Raw genomic sequence first — 26,572 nt, forward strand, 5'->3', positions numbered from 1 at the left:
AAAGCTGTACACACAACCAGGCAACCCAGCAAAGCTGAGCTTCTCTTTAACAAAGCAGCACATTGCCCTGCCAACAGTCTCGTGCTCAGATCACCTTTCCAAGAGGCAGGAGACATGTCTAATGTTCCTGGTTTGACTCCAATCACACAAACTTGGCAAAAGCATTTCTTCTCAGCTACTGAAAGACCTCCTTCACCACTTAGTCTTAAAGTCAGTTCTCTGGAGGACAGTGATATGAAGACATGTACACTGCTGGCACTTTAAATCTCACTTTCAACCTATGCTGCTGTTACACGAGTCTTGAAAATGAAGGGTAAAGAGATGCAAAGTCACATCATACAGAAATAGAGCCAGATCTCTCAAGAACATAGGATACCAAACTTTTCCCACAGTTTTAAAACCCTGCCGGTGTTGCCCAAATCCATAAATTAAGTCACAGATAATTTATTTATTTTGTAACACCATAATCATTATGAGCTGTCATCTAACTGTATCAATACTGATTTTCTTATTAGCACTTTATTTCAGACAGTCCTGACTAATATAGACATTCACGGAAAGAATTAACTGTCCCTTTTCTATTTATTCACACATCACTGATAACTTCCACCACTGCAACCCAAAATCGATCAGATCAATGGCACTGCCATGTATACGCAATGGAAGTTTATTGTTTGCTTGATGCAGGGGAAATCTAAATGGCAGCTCTCCATTAATATAATGAGAACTCCACCCACAACACTGCCTGGGTGGGTGGATGACCAGAGAGTAAATTTATATGCTAAAAATTATATGGCAGTTTCACCCATCATTAATTCCTCTGCAATCAGCGGCTTCCTCTTAAAAATGATAAAAGCATAATTAGCCTATGATATCGAGCATATTGTCAACCAAACATCACCTGCACATTAAATGCAATCTTGGCCCTAAATGCTTTGTTGTCTTCACAAGTACTTTAATTAAATAAAAGAACAATATTCAGAATCAGAAGAGGAAACAGATCAGTGAAAATGGCAGGCATAAAAGCAGCGTGAGGGATGCCAGAGGCGCCAGTGTAGCTGTATCTGTGTGTGCACCATACCATGGATGCTAACATTTCCCAGTCAAACGTCCAGCTCAGGCCCACCAGCAGCAGTTAAACCAGTCCAGCTCACACTGTCACAGACTCTGCACTTCAGCAGAGCTGCCTGTCCTGGCAAGGTACGTTGCAGTCCTTCCAGGGCCTGGGAACTCCCAGTTCAACCCATAACCCCCAGTAAATGGTATGGCTGGGAAGGACATTAAACTGCTGACAAACTGGGTGCTCTGGCTGTATGCGAAGGACCATCATTCCTTTATTCCTCCATCACTCTGGTCCTGTTCATGATGATAACATTTTCAATTTGAGAAAGAGAAATCAAAACTGGCAGAAAAATTGCATTTGATACCAAGCAAACTAAACACTAGCACCTTAAACAACATTAATCTGTGTGATCAGTTGACGTCAGTGAGCTATTTTGTACATGAGAAATGCCCGGAGAAGAAAACAAGCTTTCTAATGGCAGTGCAGGTAGTATTTTGCCTACCAATCTGCTCAGGATTTGTCAGTCTCTCTCAGATATGGCTGAAATCCCATTTGAAGTCATTTTCCTAATCTGTTGCACACATTTGAATTCTCATTGTGAAGTTCCCCCTCAGAGCCCTCCAGACTAGATAGAGGTTTTGCATCCTTTTAGTTCTGCAGTTTGGCAACAGAGAACGAGCTCCTGTTTCTGGGCAAAAAATATGCAAATGTGTTTTAAGGCTCACGACAGAAGCCCTGAGGGTTTGGCATCCCTTTCAAGCTGTTCGTCGGATATCAATGAACGGCTTTCTAAAAATTCGTTCCCTTCATGTCAGGGAAGCTAATTAGCTTTCCCCGATTTGAGCACCAACGGTTTAGCGCCTGGCCCCTTCTTTACAATGCCCTAGTCAGGGTAATCAAATCCTATTATAACTTTGCCCTATTTTTAACAAAACAGATCTTATATACAACAAAGATGATGATTAAATTTCCTTCAAAGAATGTTGCCAGAGCTGCTACAGAAAGAAATTAATCTCAAGTTACTTTCATCCTGCATATATTATAGTCATGCCTTAGCCCCCCAAACAGCTTTCCAACTTTCAAACTGGCTATTTACAGTTTTAGCACAAATTGAACACCAAAGGTGTGTAACCACCTTTCTCAGATGGCAGCAGCTCAGGAGTGAGCAAGGAGGCGAGCGTACTCGTCACTCTGCTTGGCATTAACCATGGAGTTAACACTCTGTACTCATTACTAGGAACACGTTTCTAAAAATTGCTATTCTGAGTGCCAAAGGGCACGCCACACCAAGAGAGATAAAGGTAAACAGTAAAAAAGATTTACTTCTAACATCCACTGTGGTGCAGATAACAGCCTGAGGCTTATGTGCAACCTAATCTTCTCCACCCTGGGAGAAGGCAGTGGTCAGAGGGAAATGGTAAGGAGCACATTTCGTAGCGAAGCAATTAAATCATCTATCTAGGAGAGGAACACATAGGAACAAACACACTGAACACTGCGTTAAATGTAGAAGTAGTTCTCATAGCAGGGCAGCAGTGTATGGCTCCCCTCTTCAAGGCTGCATAATCTTAGACCAATTTTTATTTTGCTTGGCCCAGTTTTACTGTCAAGTGACACAGTTTTAAAAGGAGAGAGACCTCCCACTCCAGAAGAGCTTACCACTCATGTGCTAGCACAAGTTCTTGAGATGTAGCAGGAAACATGGATGTGAACCACCTTGCACAGAGAGCACTTGCCTGCACTACTAATACTCTGAGGAAATTCTCCTTTCTTTGACCTACTGGAGAAAGGAGCCTGCTCCTCTTGGCAAGACTTTTAATGAAATGGCCTGTTTGACTTCAAGATGTCAGGTTTCCCCATACGCAATTAAATATGCCTCAGAGTCTCTTCTTAGGCTTGGAAATACAGCCCATTCCACTTGCACATCAAAGGTTGCACACCAGACCCACCAGGATGCAGCCACCTGGGCACATGCAAACGCAGCAGCAAGGCTTCTGAGGGACTGCTTGCTGGGGCTTCACCACCTACTGGGCCTGTCTCGCTCGGTCTGCATGCCCACAATGTAGATACAAAGCTATCCTTACCATCGATGCAGGTAAAATCAAATGAGTCTGGGTATCCTAGGATGTGATTCCACTTTTCTTAAAGCAGACAACTAAAAGCAGTTAAAATTAAGTTTGCCCCAAAGCCACCTGTTCCTCTCCAATGATGCTGAAGTGCCCTGGGTCATCAGTTAAGTTCTAGAAATCTCCACTGTAAATGTCTCGGACTGGGTGAGAAGAATCCTGCCCTTAATCTGCTCCCAGCAGTTCCTTTTAGCTTGTCAGTGTATGAAACAAGACCTCTGAAAGCCCATTTACATTAATCTTAAAATAATAATGGTGTTTGCACAAACTTCTCTGCCGTACAGAACTTACACGGAACTAATCCACTAAGCTTATCACACCGGCAGCAACATCCCACAACCATTTCATTAATGGCAGCAGTAAGCACAAAAGCATGGGAGATGCAAACAGCATTTTACCCTCAAATGGTTTAAAAGCCATGCAAGTACTTTTGTAGGTACAAGCCAGTTAGACTTACTACAGTTTTATAATAAGCTATAAGGTCTTTATCAATGATCAGTATCGCAATATTTGAGCAGGTATTTTTTCAAACCATTTATATGAGCATTTAACAGCAGAAATAGTCACAGGCACCTAAAAAGGTTTATTACAGCTGCAGAACTAATAAATTGATACTTGCCAGGGTAATAAAACCACAGAGTTAGAGATGCAAAGAGTGACAACACATGTATGTCTCTTGGACTGTAGGAAAAAAGCACAGAGTGCCCAATGTATAATGAATAAACCAAACCCAAAGACAAATAAAATTGTAACAGGGCATATTTTTATAAGTAGAAAAAGAAAATAAGATCTCTCTCTCCTCTTTAAGCTTGAATAGCATCTTGTCTGTATGTTATCACTGAGCCCACCTAAAAGAAAATCTGAGTTTCCAAATCTGGTAGGAGATAAAAAAACCTACAAATTATATTGCTTTTTGCTGTTTGAGGGATTTTTGCATGCTGTTCATTCAGTAGGCTGCACTGGAGTAGAACTGTATTCATCACTTCATAAGCCTCAAAGTCTTTCCTGTTTTGTGACTTCCTATGTTGTACTTTCTATTATCCCCATTGCAATCACCAAAGGGGTTCATTAAATACTGTTACATATGGCATTAGTCATCTTATATAACTAATTAGAAAAAATTGATTCATTAATACACTTTTATAAAATAAATAGGCAGTATCTAATACTTGTAGATGCTGTACATGTATTATTCATATGCCTTCACAAAAAGCCAGTTACTCTTGAGTCCAAACTTGCAAAACATCTTTAGTTTGAAAGGCAAATGATGCTATACAATAAAATACATTACTCAGTGATTTTTTTGTTTTAAAGAATAGGCTTACAGAGTGAGAGTACTATTACTATTGAAACTATTACATATGGGGTTTTATACTGGAAAAAAACCAATTTATTTCTATTATGTACCACATTTGTCTCTATGTTGTACAAACTAACCCATTTCCGACAGCTAGTAATATGCATTCTTACAACAGAAAAAATTCCCATGGGATATACCTATGACTTTTACAAGTGTAAAGTGTCCATACAAAGTATGAAATTGTACAAAGCAGATAAATATCTTTGGTCTGCAAGAAAGCAGAGGGAGCTGTTACCCTAGCATAAATGCATTCTAATTCATGGTATTAATTTGAAAATAATGTTTGAAACACACTTCAAATGGGCAAGAGGGGATAGAATCATCTCCTTGACAGCAATTTTTAAGTAAACATGAGTACTTCTTTCCATCATGCATCAGAATTTGTACTTTACTTCAGTTGAATATTGTAAATACTTTTGCTAAATTGGCTTATCAATGTTTACAAGATTGCAACAATGGGCAAATATTTGCAGATGCAAAAACTTAGGATCTGCAATATTTTAAGGAATCTCCTGTGTGATGAATCCTAGGAAACACTAAATAAAATTGGAGAGACTAAGTATTTTTTTCTACATAACCTTGAGGCAGAACAGTCAGACTTTTTACACTGCATCTGCGTATTTATCTATAAATAAAAATGGTTGTTAAGTCAGATTTCAGGGAATGTACCATTTTTATCCTTCAGTCTCTGAACACTTCTAGCAGATGGGCAAAGGTCTTGTACTTTGTTCTGTAAAGGTTTACAAATCACATCGTTCAGAGATTTGGTTCTGTGCTTCCTCCTGGTTGCTATGCAACAGGTCAGTGCATCTCTAGCCTATTTATTTTGAGGCTGACAGGGTGTAAGATACATACCCACAACTACTCAGTTGTACATCCCTTACAAACTATTACCATTTAATCTTTTCACTTTTTCTTTCATAATGACCCTTCTACAAAATGAACTCAGCTACAGCAGAATTATAGGGCCCCCACAAAGCAGTGTATGAGCAAAGCTCTGCTCCTGCCCATTCTTCCGGCACCAGGCAGTGTCAATGAAGCATCACCTTCTCACCATCCCATTCTCTCGTGTCCCCTTAGCCTCTTACATTGACCACGATCTTTTCAATTCCAACAAGCATAGTTCCATGGAAGAGCCATCAGGGGTGAAGAGAACAAGCTGCTGGCAACAACTCACTGGAGATAAGTGAGAAACACATGACATTGCATCTAGGATTAAAATGACTCTAAATACTACATACTAATAGGTCACTAGAAAAGCTGCTGCACATCTCACACCAACTATGCTCCCTTTATATTGAGTTCCACAGAACTGGCTGCACGTATCACCTCAAAGAAAATAAGACTTTAAATAGGTCTTTTCAAGTGTCTTGGACTTTCCCTCGACAAGCATTAATGAGCACAGTTACAATGATCGCAGATGTGGTGCTGGGAGATGATCCTTAACGACGCAACCAATACCGATTTGTATTCCCTCAAGACCTGACTGAGAAATCGTGCCCCAGTTGCGAGTGGATGTTTTTAACAAAACAACCAATTGCACGCCTGACAACATTTTGATCTTGTAGAATACGAGATTTCTAGGTATCCTTGGTCAGTCCTCTCTATTGGCTTCTGTTTCTGTTATCTTGTACTGTTTGGCTGCAGTAAAACTCAGGGCTCCATGTGTGGCTCTGCATATGCCTGGGAACAGCAGACAATTCCGAGTCTTTCTGACTCTGCATTCCCCACACATTAACTGGTCTTACTAGTCACTTCATATTATCTTCTGTGAATTTCCCAGTTGCTTCAGAAAGGAAGTGCAGGACCTAGCAGGACAGCTTAAAAAAATGTTCTGACATTCAAAGAGAACCAAATGCAAGCTATAAATTCATAAGATTTTAGAGGTGAATAATGTGAGAGATGACAGAATCTAACCCTCAAGCCACAGGTCATTTATCTAGAAAAAAGAGCTCTACGTTTCATGTTTCTGATTTCAATTTCTTTTGTATGTACTTCCTATATAATGCTCAGATTTCAATGACAGCTGCTGTTATCATTGATATCACCACTTCTTCAAAACCTATATAAAATATCTGGTTCATCCTAACAGTACCAAAGCGCCTCCCAGGACTATATTTAATGCCTTACTGAGACCTGATGTAGAATTCCACCTCAAGATGTCTGCTAGTCTCTCTCTCCTGAAGTGGAACAAAGACTCATTTTCTCCACCCTGCAAACATTTCAGACATTAAAACATGTACTTCCATTCCTTCTGTGGGGGTAAAACTCACCCCTCTGACTTTTCTACCCCCCTTCCGAAATAACCTGAGTGATATCTAGCCAGCAAACTGATACTTAAAGCCTTATACCCAAACATGAAAAATGCATGCTCTAGTGTCTGCTGCTTAACCCAGTTATGACAACTGCCAGGCACACATCAAAGTACAAGCTATGCTGCCAACATGCAGGTTTTGCTGGAAGACTCACCCAGATATCATTTCTTAAAACAAAAACATGCTTTGCTTTGTGGCTGATGTTTGTAAGGATGTAATTAGGCTAAAAACATTGCACATTGATTTAATCTCTGAAGTAAATACACCTAAAGAATTAGAAAGCAGGGAAGAGCCCTGGCTGTAAGAAATATGCAGAGTCTCTCATGTGAGTTCTCATAATTTTTAAGGAAGCAAAATGAAAGCAACAACTCTACCGTGCCCTTCATACTTCCCAGGGCTTCTTTGGCTGTACTAACAAAGCAACATGAACTATCAGAGCTAGCCTTAGCCAATCATCCCTGTTAATCCAGTAAAGATATGCCAAGAAAAAAAGGCAAGATGATAAATACAGGTGTCTAACAGCATAATTTCAAGGACATATCAAGAACTGCAAAAAACCTGAATATGACAGAGGACAGAAGTCTTCCATTTATCTTCTCTGTGGTATTCCACTCAAATGGGAGAAACATGTTTTAGGGTTTGTTTGTGGGTTGGGGGGGGGGGTGGGGCGGGGAGCGGCTGGAGGGTTTTTGTCTTGAGAGGACTGAAACCCACCTCCCTAAGGTGACTTGCCTAATGGGTGAGAAAGACCAGAAAAACAGAGATTGCGTTCTTAACCACTGAAGCTATTTTCTACCAATTTCTTTTCTGCAAAGATTCGCTGGACCAGAAGCAGCAGATACAAGAGAGTGGACATCAGTCCCTAACTGAGGCCTCTGGTTCTGGTCTTTGTTTCAGGGTTAGTTTATATTATATGCAATGACTGTTAAGTCTAAAATACAATGCTGTGTTTAGTATCTGGAACCAAAGACTCTCCTTTCTCACTGAGTACTTGGAGCAAGGTGCTGAAGAGCCCTTTGTTTTTTCCCCACATGCTCTGTTGCACCCAAAGAATCTTTAATAGTTCAGACTTACGTGGAGCAGCTTCAGTGGGAAAGACTGGGAAGGTGCCTACTGCAGAAACACACAGCTTGCTGATTAGAGCACAGGTGAAGGCAAATATCTCTTTAAGCAAAGGCTAAAATTACCTGAGACTCCTTACCTGAGGTAAGCCCCGTTCAAACCAGGGTGCACTAAAAGAGGGAGCACATGCTATCACCTGCAGCTTGACATGGAGCACACAGTCTGACAGGTGGGCTCAAGAAATGCAAACCAGATGAAGCAGCCTAGGAGAGACAGACAGCAGACACCCAGGCTGTTGAGTCTGGGGGTTCAAGGGGAAGAACACGTTCAGAAGCAGAACTCTAATATGAAACAGGGATCAGAGACTGCCTGTGCTTTGAGAGCTAGGTGACAGCCAAGCAGAGATTTTTGAGGCCTGCAATTTGGGTTTCTGTTTCTACACCATTCTGTAAGTCTAGATTTACCTGTGCTTCCCAGGCACCATAAGAACTTCAAGTCTGAGGAATTCAGGTACACTCACTGCAGCAGTTAGATACCATTGGCTCTCTTCAAATGAGGAACCTAATGCTATAGATATTTTTTGGAAAATAAATCAACTTTTACTAGTGGTTCTCTAAATATGGGACCACTGGTGGTCCACAACGCAATCAGAAATGGTCCGTGTCTGCTTTCCAGCCACATTAAACGTGAAATGTAAAATGTAGGGGCTTATTGGCTCCAACAGAAAGTCTTGAGGATGAAGAGGGGAACATAGCTTAAAAAGTCTACAAATCATTGCAATATCACAAGAGACAACAGAGAAGAATGCAGGTTTAAGGGGGTAATACAGGTAGCCCTTTAGCAAAAACGGACATTATGTGTTATGAGAAAGCATAGCAGTCTTATTGCTTTATATATTATATCCATATATCAAGAAAAGTAACACAAAAAATTGGAGGCCACTGACTTTCATTATACTTATGCCTAATTACTTAGTTTAGTGAGATCAGAAACTTTCTTGGGAAGAGTTTGTAATTAAACTTTAAGAACTTAATTAAAAGTTTACTGAATCAACACTGAGGAGGCATGATCTTAAAGACTTCAATATCAATATGAAAAGACGCATATGTCTGTATGTCAATGGGGCTATCTAGTTTTTTACTTCCCTGTCCTCTGATTCATTGATAAGTAAACAGTAAAACCCAATAAGTGCTATCTGCATAAAGGAAGGGCTGTAAAAGGTGTGGAGAACATTAGCAGTAAGATTGTAACATCTTTTTTTTCACCTTAGCCCCTTCCAGAGAATATAATTTACTGTCATCTTTTGAGTTCTGTGCTTTGAACATATAAGAAAAAGACGAAAGCTCTATAATTTATAACCAGATAAAAATAATACTGAATTTTCACAGCGTGTTTTTAATATATTTGAAGAGACTCATAAAGGCTGAGAAACTAGGCTTTCCTGTGTTTTCCTTCTATTCAACTTTCTGTGAAAAAGAAAATATTGTGGGAAATAATGGGACAGTTTTCCCACGGGCTCTTGCAGTACAAACAGAGAATGGCATCACTGGTTTTTTTTTTTTGTTCCCAGTACAATACCCTCCTATCCCATCAGCACAATTTTTTTGTATTATTATTACTACTATGGAGATAGTGAAAGGCAGGAATACAACATTCACACGCTTTGCCAAGTGCAGCAGATTATGTACATGAATAGCTAACTGCACACTAGGGGGTATGATTTAGGTCAAATTTCTTGTTTCCTTCAAAAAGGTTATAGATTTTTAAGCCATTCATTGTTTAATGCACCACACAACTTAAACACATACATATATGTAACACAAACTATCTTTTCTCTGTTTTTTTCAGAAGTAATTTGGGTTCCTAGGCAATGAAGACTGGCAGAAGTTGATAGTCTGTAACAAACTGCTATGAGTGTGTAACAAAGCTCTAGCAGCAGTCAAAGCTAAAAAAGGGCAAAGAAAAGAACTCATTTAGGGGAAAACTGAGATCTGAAAACCTTCAGCATTATGACACAAACCACATTCTGGTTCAGCAACTGCTCAAAATGTAACTAGAAACAAACCGATGGGAAAAAAAAAAGTCATACAACTCTGAATAGTGTGATTAAGGAAAATTGTGATTCTTTTATATTACTTACAGAGAAGACAAACATGTATTATGAAGCAAGTCACATGAGTATAGACAGTCCCTCAACTTTGTTTGTGCTGTGAGAATCAAAGAAGAAATTCTTTTAAATGCTCAGTCAGTGGAACAGTCCTGAAACCACGACAGATTCAATACAAGGAATAGTATAGACAGCAGTCTGGGTGGCTTTTTTTTTTCTGTGACCCTGTTTTGCTAAATATTTTAATTTCTGAAAATACACAATAGCAATCATTTGAAATGCCTTTGCCCCAATTACCAAGTGACCTGGTAACCACTCTGATCCTAACAGCGGTGGTCTAATGTGCAAAACAAGAAACAAGGGCATGCCTTGAATAGTATGGATTTAATACCCCTGTCTATGCACTTTAAGAGCTAAGATCTGTGTTAATGAATACCGAATGGAAGGGCTAAACAGTTTAAAGCAAGAGAGATCCATATTTTCCCTGAATGTGGTCTAGGACCTCCAGTGATTAACTTTCAATACTAACATAGCATACTTTGAGGGATAGCTTTTCCTGTCAAATTCAGCCTGAAAATACTAGAATCAAGCATTAGAAAAGGCTTAGAGACATTGATAGAAATACGTAAACAATACATCCTCCATTATACTTATATTTGATCATACTAAGAAGTCTTGTATCTTCACCTTATTATAACTCCCCATTGTTTCAACACAAAATATACCGCATCTTTCTGCTTGACTGAAGCAAAAAATGAATAACCAAGAAGCAGAATTTGGAATTACTTGTACCACACCGCAGACAGAGGGAGAAAAGAACAAGCAACTAAAACCAGTTCTATCCCAGGGACAGAAGACAAAAGAGAAGGGAAGACCGGTGAGGAGAGAACATGGCATTAAGACTAGTACTGAGGAAGAGAGAAAAGGATAAGCCTCAGAGAACAACAGCAAGAAGGAAAAGAAATGGGAAGAGAAGATACCATTGGAAACAAAAAAGCTATGTCCTTAAAAGATTCCCTCTATAATTGCCTTCCACTGAGTGGCAATAAATGAGCCCTCTTCCTCTGCCAAATTACTCACTAATTATTGTAGGGACAAGCAGGGACAGTCAGCAGCACCTGTGGAATACACAGGGTCGAACTCCACTGGTCCAGAAGGGCTCCTGGGAGGTTTCCTCCTCAGATTGATGTAACCTGTTTCTCCAGGTCAGATCCACATGCATGGAAGCAGTGTTAAACATGAAAATAGGGTAACACGTACTTTTAGTCTAAGATTAACAGCCAAGAGTCACAAGAGTCATCTGAGCAGCGATTATTCATTGGCTAACACAGGTATGTGCACCCAGGTCAAAGCAGCAGCTGCACAGGACCTCATCCAAAGGGTAAGTCAATGCAAAGACTCTCATTGTCTTCAAAAGAGTTTGGGGGTGTCTCATGGCTATCAGACAATGACTTCTGCCATCACTCTGGTGGCTAGATTCACCACCAGTGACTTCACAGAGAAACTTCTATTACTATCAGCTGTAACAGGACAGAGTTGTCTGCCCTTAAAACTTCAGCACGGAGTTACAGTGTGCTGCCCACAAAACACTTCCAGAACTGTCATTCCTGCCCCATGCCTTCTGCTGCTGCAGTGCACTCCCAGACACTCACTAGAATGCTTTTGCCTCAAAAGGGAAAGCAAAAAGTGCTGAAGTAGTACAGTAAAAAGAAAAGAGGGAGTACAGTTTTAAGCTCAGGAGGAGTCAGGACGTCATAGCTCTCACAGATCATCAGATGTGTCTTGTATCTATGAGATCTAGTGGCTCCCACATCACTCTGCTTCACAGCTTCCTGCAGCTCCTGCCATCTGCCTGGAAGTAGCCATTTCCCAGAAAAGTTGGCAAGATGATGCCACCTAAAATGAACAGTACTGGGAGAGCTAGCTCATGTATACTGCATACTGCCTTATTTTGAGTGCTTGCAGATGGCCAAGTGAACAACAGCTCCCAATGTCATGTCTGACTTAAAAAGAGCTAGCATGGTTTTAGATGGATAATTACCAAGTACTAAAGGGACATATTTTGTCTATCTGAGATTTAGACTGAGCCAGGGTCTCAGCTTTTTATACACTTTTTTTCTCAGATTTTTCACATTTTCTGTTCTTTAAGCAGTATTATACCTGCACTACCATTTCTGCCTGCTTATATAGGTCAGCTAAGCACACCATACAAACCCTCATGGGGAAAGCAAGCCCCCTTATGGACATGTAAATGTGTATTCACCTGTGTAACTTGTGTTGCTCAGATGAACTGAAATAAGCTACACTGGCAAAAGAACAGTTTTACTAACACTGATGCATCTGTACTAGAGCACTTTGCCAATATACTCCATTAGTATTCCTGCCAGAAAAATGTTCCTTTTACACACAGACGACGTCTACAGTCATTATGATGTGTTTCATTTAAGGTTTTTGAAATAAAAATATGAAAATATCAGATAAGTATTGCACTGAGGTCATGATGTCTGGCTATGGTTGCTGAAAACCTGAGACCATACCTCCGCAGATATCAATTTCCCCATGCACCTCAGTGAGGATTTCAGTGGTAGCTCCCTGAAAATTAAAGCCTATGGGCAGGATAGGGAAGATCTTTCTGTTAACATTGCACCACTGCCTCCAAGTAGCTGCTTGTTTTGGCACTAGGCATCAGTGACTCTGAAAGATTCCTAATTACTACTGTTGTTGACCAACTTGAGGCATAGCACTAGTTAATAAGCCTGAGTGGTCTTAGAGAGAGCCTATGAACATATTTTAAACCTCTGTGAGAGGACATTAAGTTTGAGGAGCTGAAAGATACCACATGATCACCTGAATCATTAGCAGGAGTTGGTGAAGCTTTGAAAAACAGCAATGCCTTTCTATACCCTTATGTTTTTCTGTTTCACTCCCTTATCTTTTTCCTTCCCAGCCCATTTCACCACATTGTCCAGTATCCTGCAATGGTGAGACCTCTACCGCAACCCATTGCGTCCAGCTCTACCTACCCTCTCTCTCTTCCTGCAGATTGGAAAACTGACGGCAGCAAGGAATGATTTTTGAAACCTGTCTTACAAAAGAAAAGGAGACCAATAGACTCAATCTGCTAATTTATTTTAGAACACAGCAGGTAAGTTCTTGCCACATCATTTAAGAGTACCTACACTGAAGACAGCTCCCAAAGCAAGGCTTTTATCTGTGAGAGACATAACAGGAACCAGGAACCTGAAGCTGGAAAACAAACAAATGCATTTCAATAATGAAAAAAATAGCCACTGAAAGGCATCACAAAGGAGGGCAGCTCACTGCCCTTCCTACTATAGAAAGAGCTGGAAGGTCAGCTTCTTAATTTAAGATCTGCGGTGTACGAAAGAGTGTTTGCCTCACTATTTTTTCTTTTTATTTTCAATAATCACTGCTTGAATAGCGTGTGGTTTATTGCTGCTCCTCCAAAGATTCCTCTCTTGAAGAGTGGATTAGGCAGCACTGAAGTCAATTCATTTTTAAGGTACGCTAATTTGAGGTGTTTAGAGCAGAGGTGTTTAGAGCTAGGAGAAATCCAGCTAATCCAGCTCTAAATAATCTCTTGGACTGCCACATACCTGGCTCTCAGAAATCTGTCTCTTCACATACCAAGGAAGAAGATAGAAAGTCCCAATCCTCGGAAAAGTCTATGCACAGGCAAGGTGCAGAAAGGGCAACACATTTTGTATTTTCATGGGCTATAAATGGATAGTTTGGGGAAAACAAGTGAGGCAGATGATGGTTATCAGAGTGAGCACTCTGTGGGGCAAAGACCTGGGTGCAGCCCCAAGGCTTGTGTTGAGGAAACCCATTTTTGCTGAGAAATGCTTCACAGAAATTATAGAAGGAATTTTATCCACCTTCACTAAATGTGGAGACTGTTACTAGAGATGTCCTCTCAAATGGAAAGAAAGTATAAAGAGGAACCTAAATGAATCAGCAAAGAAAACATAACTTCTTCCCTTTAACTTGGTAAGAACTTCAACAAAGCACATTTGGTAGTAACAAATGAAATTCCTTGGTGTCTCTGGCATCCAGTAAGGAGGTAGATGGTCCCGGCATTTGGATTTCCATCCTGAAACAGGTTTTGCAGCACTGTGCTTCATGATATTTAGAGCCATTTCAGGGTAATTTAATGTCCTCATCCAAAAGTGAAGAGCTGACAAAACCCTGTATGTCTGGATAAATTACCAGGTGCAAGTGCCAAAATCACATGCCAACTTCATGTCAGGTATTTCCATCTCACACAGACACACACACACAATCGCAGGTTAGATTGCTTGGTCTGCTGAGGATCCTTATTTTATATTTATAGTTGAAATTTGTACTTTCTGTCCATGCCAATATTACCAGAAAACCGCACATCGTTCCGGCCAGTGAAACAGGGGCTTTGTCTACGAAATACCTAGGGGTCTTAGGCTCTCTGCTGACCCCGGGGGATGGGGCAATGTAACCGTAGTAACATCCTTCTGAAAATGTATTTCAATGAACTACCAGCGAAAAAGGCCTCTCACCGATTCACTCCTTCTCGCACTGCTTTAGGGAATAATCTTAGGAACGGGAACGGATCTAATTCTCTTGTCTGCCGTCGCCGTGGACTCGGCAAATCCACTGTTGCTCACGCCGTGCAAAGAAATAAAGACAGGAAACTTTTTCCCTCAGCCCCCTCCTTTGCTTTAAGCCGCTCGGCGCCGAGGCACCGGGAGCCTGCGGCAGCCCCTCGCGGCGCGGCGGGACGGGGCGGCCAAGGGGCCGGGGCCGGAGGAGCCCCAGGGACTGCAGCAGGTGCCGCTGAGGCCAGCGGGGCTCACCGCAGCCCTCCCTGCCCGCTCCCTCCCCGGAGCCGAGCTGCCGGGGTGGAAAAGCCCCGCTCCCCGGAGAGGGCCGGCCGGCTCCTGCGCGGCAGCCGCGGGATGCTCGCTACAGCCCAGCCCGGGCTGGCTGCCGGGGAGCGCCTCCGGCGGCCGCGCCGAGGCTCCGCGGCCGATGCGCATCCCGAGAAGCGTGTCCCCCGCCCGGCTCCTCCGCCGCCAACGCCGGCACCCCCCAGGGGGACCCCCCGCTCGCCCCCTCCGCCGCGGCGCGGCGCGGCCCCGGCCCGGCCCCGCAGCCCCCCCGCGGGTGCTTTACCTCCGCCGGCGCCCAGGAGATGCGGAGAGGCTCCCGGCGCTGCGCAGCTCTCACCGAGCCCCCGCGGCCGGGGGAGCAGAGGGACGCCCCGCTGCCCGAACGGCTGCTACCGGCGGCGCTGCACCGTGCCGTGCCGCCCGCCGCTGCAGCAGGACAGCCGCCGCCGGCTGAATGTGCTGTCTCACGCTGGACAGGCTCCTCCCGAGCGCTGCCGCCTTCCTCCGCCCGCCTCCTCCTCCTCCTCCTCCGCCCGCGCCCCCGGCGGCGACACCCACCGCCGCCGCCCGGCAGCGCCCCGTGGGGCGGGGGCGGTGGCGGGGCCTCCTGGGGGGGAGGAGGGCCTGGACCCCTGCGCCTGCCCCCCGAAGCAACGCCGGTCTGAAGTGGGCTCCCCCGGGTTCTCCGAGGACCCCTCGTTGTCACCCCTGGGTGTCCCCCCAACACGGGCACAGGCTAACCGCTGCGGCAGCCCAGCCAGCAGCCACACCGCAGCCTGGCTATCAGCCCAACAACGGCTTCACCATCGGCCCCACAGCAGCCTGGCTGTCACCCACCCCCACGGCATCCCTGCCACCATCCCCATGGCAGCAGCCATCAGCCCCACAAAGGCTTATCCGTCACCCTCAGAGCTGCCTAGATATCACCCTATGCCAGCCTCACTGCCACCCTCGCTGCAGGCTCACCATCACCTCCACGCCATGGCCATGGCCTGGCCATCAGCCCCTGAGCAGCCTGGTCCCCTGAGCCGCCTGGTCCCTTGAGGCCCTGTCCTTTTGGGGATGAACAAGGAGGGTTCCAGAGCAGGTAAATGATTCCCAGCTCTCACAGTTAGTAGAGGGCAAGGCTGCCCCAAGGCAGAGGTTTGGTTTTGTCCCTGTTGCCTCACACCACTCCTGTGGGAACAGGCACCAGAGAGGAGAGCCAGACTCCTCCTAGCAGCACGGCTGCTCCTCTCCCCACACCAACATGTCCATCTCCTTGGGGACAGCAGCCAAGCAATGCTGCTGGAGGTAGTCCATGCTCCTGCAGATAACCCAGCTTCCCTCGCCTTCTTATTGCACACAGGTGTGTTGCCCCACACAGCAGGAAAACATGTGCCCTTTGGTACCATGGTTTGTTTTTTAAAAATGTGATGTCCTGGACATACGACTCTGTTCTCCAGCCCTCTGGTCCAAGGCTGCAGGAAACATACCCTTATGAAGTCTGTCCCTGGAGCCATGTTTGGTTTGTTTTGGTGGGAAGTGCCAACTCCAGCCGCTGTCATTCCAGGTCCAGAGCCTGCCCTGGGAAGAGTAAGGTATACCCGGACCACTGAAAAGTCACCAAGGATTCACATCACCTCCAGTTCTTGGCAGACCCAGCTGGATTGCACCTGGATAGGAGACAAAGAACCCCGAAGGGGAACAAGGGGATCCATTGCAGGTGAGGACACAGTGATGAACTAACTGTTTCTCAATTTAATTGGAGCTGAAGCAGAAAAGATTCATATCTTGCTCTCCTGTAGGATTCCTTAAAGAGCAACGTCTTCTGCTTGTGCAGGCTGGACCATGTGGAAAACGAGCCTGTGGTTATAAATGCACAATTTGGAATGTTTTGAGTTTAGGGCACTCAGTTCGCAATCTTTATTAAAGTAAGGCCCTTTCAAAATCAGACACTCAAAACTGAGCTTCAGAAACTGCTCTTTGCTTTTGGAAGTGTTGGCCTGAGTCTCATCTTTAGCATAAATCCCACAGGGTTTGTTTAGGTTTCTTTGGATTGTGCATCATTTGCAAATTCCCTGAAAACTCAGTGGATTCCTTTAAATTGTTCCTGACCTAAGACGGCCTTGGGGTCATTTAGTGTTCCTGAATAGACAGATCAGGCTGGTTGTCCATGGTGCCTGATGAGGTTCTCCTATCATTAACATTCTATCATATACATATAACCATGATGCTGTGGTATCATATACATGCAACATGGTATCATAGACTATATCATGCCATCACATTGTATGATGATATCAAGCACACTGATATATGTCATAGTAACTCTTCAACGCTTGTTTAGTTCCTACATTTTTTGTTACAAAGTAATGGTATTCTATGTTCAGCCAATAACTCCCATAGGAGGTTTTTTTAAAAAAAACCACAATAAACCTTAGTTCAATGGGTCAAAATTTTGATATTTGTTAGACTCACATTTGCCAGAGGCAATCTGCTCTTTTTAAAGTCTAAAAATGAAGCACAAAAATGGAAACATCAAGGAAAAAATGTAAAAAAAACACTCATGAAAGACAATGACATATCTGGTAAAAATTATTATTGAATAATGAAGAATCCTATACAGAAGAGTTTGGAAAGCACTCCAGTAGCCAGGGTAGTATAAAATGCACAATTTCTCCTCAGAATCAACTATTGTAAGGAAACTGTGAGAGAAGCTAGACTTATTCTATATTCCTAATAAATGATCCTAGGACCGACAAGCTTAGGGCACACAAGAAAAATTCACAACTAGCCCAGTTAAGGAGTTCTCTGAAGGAATAGCTGATTTCCCTACAAGTGATGCTCTGTTCTCTTTGACCTCATTCTCACCATTGTCTTCCCTAATCTTCCACAATAAAAGCTCTCACAATTTTTGTGGATTTCTTGTTCTAGCAATGCAAATTGTGTTATCACTGATTTTATAAGACAGGGATAACACCTTTATAGTCCAAGAAGATACGATTATATTCATTTTCACAAGAAATGTCATTATGATCAATAATGTCTTTTTAACAGTAATTCATTTAAAACATCCAATCATTTTAGTATACTCCAGGATGTGTACTAATTTTACATTTTCCTATTAAACACAAATCCATAATATTATCCGATTTGTTATATTCTGCCAGTAGGCATTATCTGATTATGTATGTCTTAATTACCAGGTGAATGTGCAGTAGGGCAAAGTGAAGATTGTTTTCAAAACTTTGAATTTCTTCACTCTGTGAATATAGAAGATAGCTGTTGTAGCCTCAGATTGTTTTATTAGATCAGCAGAGGGCAAACTGGTCAGCAGCTGGGTTGGCGAGGCACGCAGTGGCAGCAATGGTGGCTGGGCACTCAATCGAGGCATACCGGGGTGTTCCTGGAGCCACAAAAACCCGAGGAAGAGCGAAGACCCCCTCCAGGAGATGGTAGCTCTTGTGAGCGAGGCTGGCACAGCTTGGGCAATGCCAGGAGAAACCCTGTGAGATGTGAGCAGCCCTGGGGAGCGCTGCGACCAGGTCATGGCAGGGCAGTTGGCGCAGGAGGACGCACAGGGAGGACCCTGCACCCTGCTTGTAGACCCACAGCTCAGGGAAGTGCCCTAGGTCTATGCCAGGATGGTGGGCACTTGCATCAGAGTTAAAGCCAGTGTTTCCACGAGGAAAGCCTTTGTGATGTCTTATGCTTCCACCCAGATGGAACTGGTAAGGAAGGAGACTTACATTACAATGTACATTACAATGTACAGTACATTACAATGAGTGCCCAGATCCCTCTCTTGGAGAAAAGGCAAGTACCTGCCTCAGGTGCACACAGATCTGTTCTGTCAGGTAGCCGAGCTGCAGGGAACAGCTAAAAGGCTCTGCAGTATTAGAGGGGCTGAGAGGGAGAGATAGGTGGTGGTTTCATAAGCATGCTCCTGTAGCAGACACCACAGAGAATGAGGCATCTCAGACCCTAGTGACCCACAAAAACAGGACTTTGCTTCAGTCCCCAGCCTCCTGCATCACAACCAGAAAGAGATATGAAGCTTTAACAGCTATAAACACCCACAAGGTGTCTTGTTGCAAGGTCTGCAAGGAGAAACTACACTAGCAGCACACCATGGTTACTGCAAAAAGAAACATCAAGTGCTTGTAGTGGGTGATTCTCCATTAAGAGGCACTGAGGCACCCATCTGCCGGCCTGATAGGGAGTCACGGGAGGGTTGCTGCCTTCTGGGAGCCAAGGTCCAAGATACTGCCAAGAGGGTGCCACAACTTGTCAGTAGCACAGACCGCTCTCCACCACTGCTCTTTCACATGGGCACAAACGACACCACAAGCCAGCACTTGGGCAGAATTAAGGAAGACTATAAAGCCCTGGGGGTACAAATGAAAAATGTTGGTGCCCAAGTTATTTTTTCTTCCATTTTACCAGTAAGAAAGAAGGGTGCAGCCAGAAATAGATCTATAATGCAAATCAACTTCTGGCTTTGTGACTGGTGCTGTTGTGAGGGTGTCATGGTTTAACGTGGTGGATGTTGTCTACTTGGACCTCAGCAAGGCTTTTGACACTGTCCCCCATAGCATGCTCATAGGCAAGTGCAGGCAGTGTGGGTTAGATGAGTGGACAGTGAGGTGGATTGAGAACTGGCTGAATGGCAGAGCTCAGAGGGTTGTGATCATCAGTGCAGGGTCTAGCTGGAGGCCTGTAGCTCCCGGTGCTCCCTCAGAGTCAGTACTGGGTCCAGTCCTGTTCAACTTATTCATCAATGACCTGATGAAGGGACTGAGTGTACCCTCAGCAAGTTTGCAGATGATACAAAACAGGGAGGAGTGGCTGATACACCAGAAGGCTGCGCTGCTGTTCAGCAAGATCTGGGCAGGCTGGAGAGTTGGACGGTGAGGAACCTAATGAACAAAGGCAAGTGTAAGGTCCTTCACCTGGGAAGGAATAACCCCATGCACCAGTAAAGGCTGGGGGGTGGCCTGCTGGAAAGCAGCTCTGTGGAGAAGGACCTGGCAGTTCTGGTGGACAGCAAGGTGCCCATGAGCCAGCAGTGAGCCCTGGTGGCCAGGAAGGCCAGTGGGATCCTGGGGTGCATTAGGAGGAGCGTGGCCGGCAGGTTGAGGGGCTTTATCCTCCCCCTCTACTCTGCCCCAGTGAGGCTGCATCTGGAGTGCTGGGCTCCCCAGTTCAAGAGAGACAGGGAACTACTGGAGAGGGTCCAGTGAAGGGCTACAAAGATGATGAAGGAACTGCAGCATCTCCCTTATGAGGGAAGCCTGAGAGAGCTGGGCCTGCTTAGCCTGGAGAAGACTGAGAGGGGATCTTATCAGTGTCTACAAATATCTTAAGGGTGGGTGTCAAGAGGCTGGGGCTGGGCTCTGTTCAGTGGTGCCCAGTGACAGGACAAGGGGCGAGGGGCACAAACTTAAACACAAGAAGTTCCATCTGAATATGAAGAAAAACTTCTTTACTTTGAGGGTGTCAGAGCACTGGGAGAGGCTGCCCGGAGAGGCTATGGAGTCTCCTTCTCTGGAGACACTCAGAACCCAGCTGGATGCGAACCTGTGCAACCTGCTCTGGGTGCACCTGCGTTAGCAGGGGGTTGGGCTAGATGATGTCCAGAGGTCCCTTCCAACGCCAACCGTTCTGTGATTCTGTGATGACACACACGTGACAAGCTGCCTTCTCTCCTGCAGAGGCCAGTTGTGCACGGACACACATACAGCCCTCTAAACAGAAATCAAAGATGATGGGGAAGTCTGGGGCTCAACACAGCCCATGGATTGTGTGGAAAAAAACCCTATTGATAAAATCACAATAATTCAGTGTTTGCTTGTCTCCCCTCTTCAGTCTCACAGACACATGTAAAATTTAGAGGTTTCTAATTTCTTTTTGAAGTTACTTTATATAGCGTTGTTCACATGTAAGTTATTAATGAAGATTGGCATAAGTTGCTCTGACAAACCAATAACCATTTATGATGCAACAGGAGACAAATAATTAGTAGTACATTTCATTTCCCTGCCTTAGGCACTAGCAACTCCTGCTTCACAAAGGGCACTAACAAATAAGCAAATCCTCTTGAAAGTTGGTGCCACTTGAAGATTAAAAATGAATTTCAAAGCAGACATTTCTAAGGCTTAATGGAAATGGCAGCACTTTTTAGACACTTTGCATGAGAGGCTTCACCTGGGCTCTGCAAACGACAGAGGATATCACTAAATGCCTTCCAGCTGTTCAAAGGCAATGATTTAAATAAAGGATCAAAAGGCAGAATGAAAAATGAAAGTAAACTTTAGAAAAAGTGTGGAATATGACTTCTGAAGGCAGGCTTATTATTATGGCAATAAAGTCACCATAGGGCATTATTTCACATGGCTTTAGATATCTTTTCTTCCCAAATGAACTAGTTAGTCTTGGCAAAAATACATGGGTGGTTACTTGGTTATGAAAAAGTTAAGCAGAAAGTATTGGAGATCCTTTCTTATTGTTTGCTAAAAACAGCTAGTCTGCCAGGCAGAAAACTGAGTTGAAATTTCTGCAAGCCTGAATATCCACAATAGGTGCAAGAATATAAATGAAGCGTTTAAATGTATCTGGTATACAGTCACTAATATTTTCTCTGACAATTGATTTGCTATTTGTAGATTGCCAGTTCAAAGATCTTTGCACAAACACGTGTACAAAGCCAGAAAAGCACATACCTTAAAGAGGGCAATTTCTCAGAAAGAAAGGGCAAAAATAAGAGTTGCATTATACAAGTAGAAGGTAAAGGGAGCTCTGTGGCAGATGAGTGAGTTCCATGTTCTGGATTTGGATTACTCTTCAAAGATATTGCAACAGTGTGCTCTTAGAAACAATTATTTTAGTGACGGGCTCTTTCCTAAGCTTCTGTTCTTGGGTTTTTTTCTCTCTTTCCTACAATATTGGCACCAAAGGGATTATTTAGAAGGCCAGGAAATAATAGTTTTGACAAAGTTCTGTGGGATCATGAGTAGGTAACTCGGGGACTTAGAATATACAAGATAGTAGTTTCAGGATTTTCAAATCAGCCTGATTACAGCGGCCCACACAATGCCTGGAGTGTCCAGGGAAGGAGTAGCAAGGCTGCAGCAGTCTATTTTATTTTTGCTGCTATTCAGGCAACAAAGAAAAATAAGGGATGGTAAGAAAACATGGGTACTTTCAAAACAGGAAAATGTGTCCATGTCCAAACAGAACAGCATTTGACACAACCATTTGGATCTAGTGGTGGGGTTTGTTTCCCCCCCGCCCCCAGAAAGTCTCAGCCCCATCCCTGCTGCTCACACAACTAGCATTCTGTAGCCCTGTGAGCTGTCTCCTCTGACAAGTTCACTTCACCTGGAAAGCTTTCCCAGCTTTTTTGGCTTGTGGAGATACAAAGTTGAAGGGAGGATAGTGTATGGCCTATTACCCTATACAGGAACCCTAGTCCAGGTCAAGAGAAAGAAGAAGAGCAGCGTGCCCTCCTTTCCATCCTACTTTCAGAAAATAAAAAAGCTAACTGCATTCACAATGTTAACTGTACATTGTGACTGATGTACACTCTATATTTGCTATTTATATGAGCCTATAAATTCTTCAGTCTAATCTACCTATACAGTAGTTAGTAGATTAATGTGTCAACTGTGATTCAAAAAAATTGGTGAGCTGTAGTATAAATGTTAAGTGAAAATAATAAGCACCAACTAAACCAGCAATTAGCTGGAAGCTAGAGCTACATTTCTACAAATTGATCAAACTTCAGCAGAGCAACACGAAGCAGGATGACTGTGGATACAACCTGGTTCTTGAGGTAGAATTCATCTTAAGAAATCCTAGTCCTTCCATAAAAGATAACCATCGTTCTCCGAGAAGCTGTCTTTTTTGTGTTGTCCTAATACTCAACAGTACATCTGAAATAGGAATCATGAACATGACTTCACATTTGAGACTCTGCCCATTAAAACACGTCATTACCCAGGCTGCTGGTTTTGTACTTGTAACTGAGGTATGAAAATGGCATGCAAGAAAGAAAGCCTCTGGAAATGTTGTTACTGCCTTTATAAAGAGCAGGTGCTTGCTACATAATGCAACTGGTTCCTTTTATCTAAAAATGTTCTGTGTACTGGGAAGAGCTTGGAAACACAGCAGTAAAGCAGCTAACTTGGGAAGGAACTGGAAAGTTCTGCGAGACACTTCCCCAGGCTTCCTGGCAATGGTTGTGTGGACTCAGCAGCCTGCAGAGGACTTCAGGCTTGAAGGGTTTTACTGTGCTTTGCTGCTGTGCACACAGAATCATGGAATCATTTAGTGCTCCTGTTCGTAATTACCGAGGAAGCTGCAAAAGGAGAGCTCCACAGCTTGTGCAGTAGGGCCTGGAAGAGAAACAGGCTTGGGGCAGGACTGGATGAGTGGCTTGGGGAACACAGACTGAAATTCTCTCTTAAAGACCAATATAAATAGGTGTCTCTATTCAGCTCTGTTTCAACTTCCTGATGACTCAAGAACTTTGTTGAAGGGAGCAAAAGAAATCACTGAGTTTACAGAATTACTGGCAGCATTCAGAGATCTTTACAGTTATGGGGTGCTTTTTACAAAACAGTGTCTCATTTCCCCACACCACCTTTGGTTTGAAATCCAATCCTCCATGTCTGGTTTAAAACAACAGTTTGCATTTTTACAAACACCAAAGGATGCTACATTTCTTTATAGGAATCCTGAGACCTCCCAAATATTAACTTGAAGCTTAGCTTTACCACTCAAAGTTAAAATCAGCAGTATGTGCAAGGTGATCCATGAATTTAGTATGTTGTGAAGATGTATTAAAATGTATGAAGCCAGCTAAGTGCTATTCTTGACAACAAATTGAACCTTATGGCAAATTATTCATAAGATTGGAAGTAGAAATGCATTATGGAGAGATCCTAAAAGAAAATATGTCTCTAAAATGTCTCTTTGAAATGTCCCTTATTTTTCATACTTAGTTCTGCCTATGACAGTCATCTTTGCTGGCCTCTCCATTATGCCTTAACCATGAATTGGATGGACTAATTAATGTAAATTAATAGGAAATTGTGGCCTTAATGTCCCATCTACAGAGACAATTATAGGTACTAATTATAGTAGTATATATATCTCTTCAGAAATGGCTATTGATGTGTCAGTGCACAGCAAAAGTTTCCTAGCAGTGTCCTAGCTCTGAGTTTATGCTGTAGTCTTAGAAAACCACTTAGCTGGGGCCTGAGACACCCAGCCCTGGCCATGGCTTCCATTCTTTATCCATGCTTTTCTCATACGTACCCACTGCTTGTTGACAAATAGGCCTGTAATTTATACTCTCTCCCTCGTTTTTCCTGACTCAAAGTCTCCAGATGAGGATAAGCAGCTGTGCTTGCCTGGAGGTCTGGATGAGACTCACAAAGGGAAGATGAAAGCAGCAGCAGAGAAATATAACAGATTAATCTTCTTAAAAGGGGATAGCTGATAAAACAGTTCTGAGGTGGGGCTTGTTCCTCTGCTTTGGTTTGCTGCTTGGTTAAGGGAATTCAGTGTTGCAGTGTATGAGCGTGATTATTTTGGCATTGCTTCTGATCCCAAATAGCTATCAGTGGCTAGAGTTGTAGAAGGGTATGTTTTTTCTTATTGAAATCTAAAAATAAATGGTGGAGGAGTGTGGAAAATTGCTACCGAACGCGACGAGCTTTCAGACACAGCAACCATCTTAGTAAGGAAGCCTAAAGGAAAAGCTATGGCAGCACAGACTGTTCCACCAAGACAATGCAAATTAAAATTCAGCAGACAAGTGGCCCTCATACCTAGACTTTTGGAAAACCAAATCATTTATGCATTTCAGTCCAGAATTAGGAGGCTGCCTGCATATATCCAAAATGAACAGGACTGCTTAGCATGACTTGAACAGGGCTATCTGTCCTCACTTCATGCCTGAACAGAGAGCTGCATGTCTGTGGCATAAAGAAGATAAGGTGATTTGGGATCCCTCAACCCACAGGACACTGAGATTATGACTTGGGACTGAAAGTAGGCAGACATCTAGTGCCATTTTAGATGTTGTGGTACATGACAATGATTCATCTTGATTACTTCCCCACGTTTTTCTAACACAATCATCTCCTGCATTGAGATGTCTGTGCTTGGAAGGCAGCTCAGTTCTGACATTTTTGCTTTGAGGGTTGCCTATGTCACTCTCACGTATATACAACTGACACATCTCCACTAATCCATCCCCTGTGATGTAGGCATTTCATGCTCAGTGCCATTCTCAAGGTATGTGTGCCTGCTCTCTCCAGGCATGACAGAACTCTCTCTAGAATGAGGTGCCAAGGGCAAGAGTGAATCTTAACACATAATAAAAGCTCCCACCGCACTCCGCTCAGCCTAGAGTTTAGCGGAGACCGATTGTACACTAGATGGGTACAAAGCCAGTGTCAATTAGAGTAAATAGGGATTAGGGAGAGTTAAGGCCTGGGATGAACTTTAGGTTTGGACAGGGTCAGAACAAGCAGCTCTGCAAGATACAAGTGAGGGTCCAAGAGCAATAATGCTAAGGAGTCAGGAGGGTCTGAAAGAGATTGCTGCACTTCCCTTGCCTCCTGGCATTGTGGTGGAGGAACTCACCCCTAAGGCTTTTGAGGAGGGAGGGTCTGGCAGGAGCCGCAGAGGCTGAGGCCGCAGCAGCTCCAGGGGTAGTGCTCTGTGAATATATGACAGCACAATCATTCTCTGAGCAGTGAAAGGAGAGGTGGTGACTGTCAAAGATGTTGCCACTGTGATGTCAAGGTTAGGTGTACCTCTAGCACAGCCCAGGTGATGGTGAGACTGTGATGGAAGGAGGAAGGATGCTATGTCTGTGTCTCCAGCCAAGAAAAGGAGATAGCTGCCTGAAATTCATGGCTCCAGGCAGTGGCAACTTGTCTTACCTCTGGGACTATGATCATCAAGTATGGCAGGGGCTCACTCAAGTGGTGGCTTTCCTTCTGCAGACCAGCTTGACAGAGTTAACTATTAAGAAGGTGTGGGGACAGTAGCTGACAGTGGGAAATATATCCATGAGGGATCATACTATTTCAATACTACTCTGTAGTGCCAAAGTGCCTTAGCACATTTTAATGTGCAATACTTGCTGGCCTCTGTTTTCTGGAGCACATTGGACATCTTCAGAAGGCAGCCCAAAATCTGAGATGCTGATTGAGAAGATGAGACCAAGGTCATCTTTGAAGAAGAGTTTTTTCTGCTGGAAAGCTGTGTGCTGAGAGTAATGGGCTACAATGAAGACTAGGGAGGGGAGGGGAGTGTTAGGGAGGTCAAGGTCTGTGCATGTAAGTCTCTCTTACATCTTGGACTGGTAAAAGTGGCAAGACTCTGTGATGGCCAAATCATGTAAGTGCCCATCCACAGAACATATTCCCATGTAGCTGGGAATGGTCTGTACAGAGAAAAGAAAAATGTACAATCTGGTCAGAAGAGAATTCTTGTGCCTTGGCTTGGTGGTGTCTGAGTGATGAAATGTCAGTAGTAAGGTGTCATTAGTAGACACTTTGTATCTGCATTGATACCTTACTGCTGGTAATGCTGGGAGCAATCAGTTGTATTATATTACTCGTTCCTTGTCCTGTGAACCTACTCCCTAACT

At 43.6% G+C, this 26,572-nt stretch overlaps 1 protein-coding gene across 9 annotated transcripts in view; it reads right to left on the reverse strand.

Moving 5' to 3' along the window:
• Nucleotides 1-15,390, reverse strand: part of DYNC1I1 (dynein cytoplasmic 1 intermediate chain 1) — a 194,532-nt gene extending 179,142 nt beyond the window's left edge. For 5 of the 9 annotated variants that reach the window (XM_056337768.1, XM_056337766.1, XM_056337764.1 and 2 more), the window contains exon 1: nt 15,203-15,389. The gene's annotated coding sequence lies outside the window, so the exon portion shown is untranslated. Of the gene's footprint in view, nt 1-8,065; nt 8,164-14,586; nt 14,684-15,202 lie in introns of those variants that run through there. The other 4 variants (XM_056337762.1, XM_056337761.1, XM_056337767.1 and 1 more) reach the window with 4 other exon arrangements.
• Nucleotides 15,391-26,572: the final 11,182 nt, after the last annotated feature.

The sequence above is a fragment of the Falco biarmicus genome, chromosome 4 (assembly GCF_023638135.1).
Source record: "Falco biarmicus isolate bFalBia1 chromosome 4, bFalBia1.pri, whole genome shotgun sequence".
Classification (NCBI taxonomy): domain Eukaryota; kingdom Metazoa; phylum Chordata; class Aves; order Falconiformes; family Falconidae; genus Falco; species Falco biarmicus.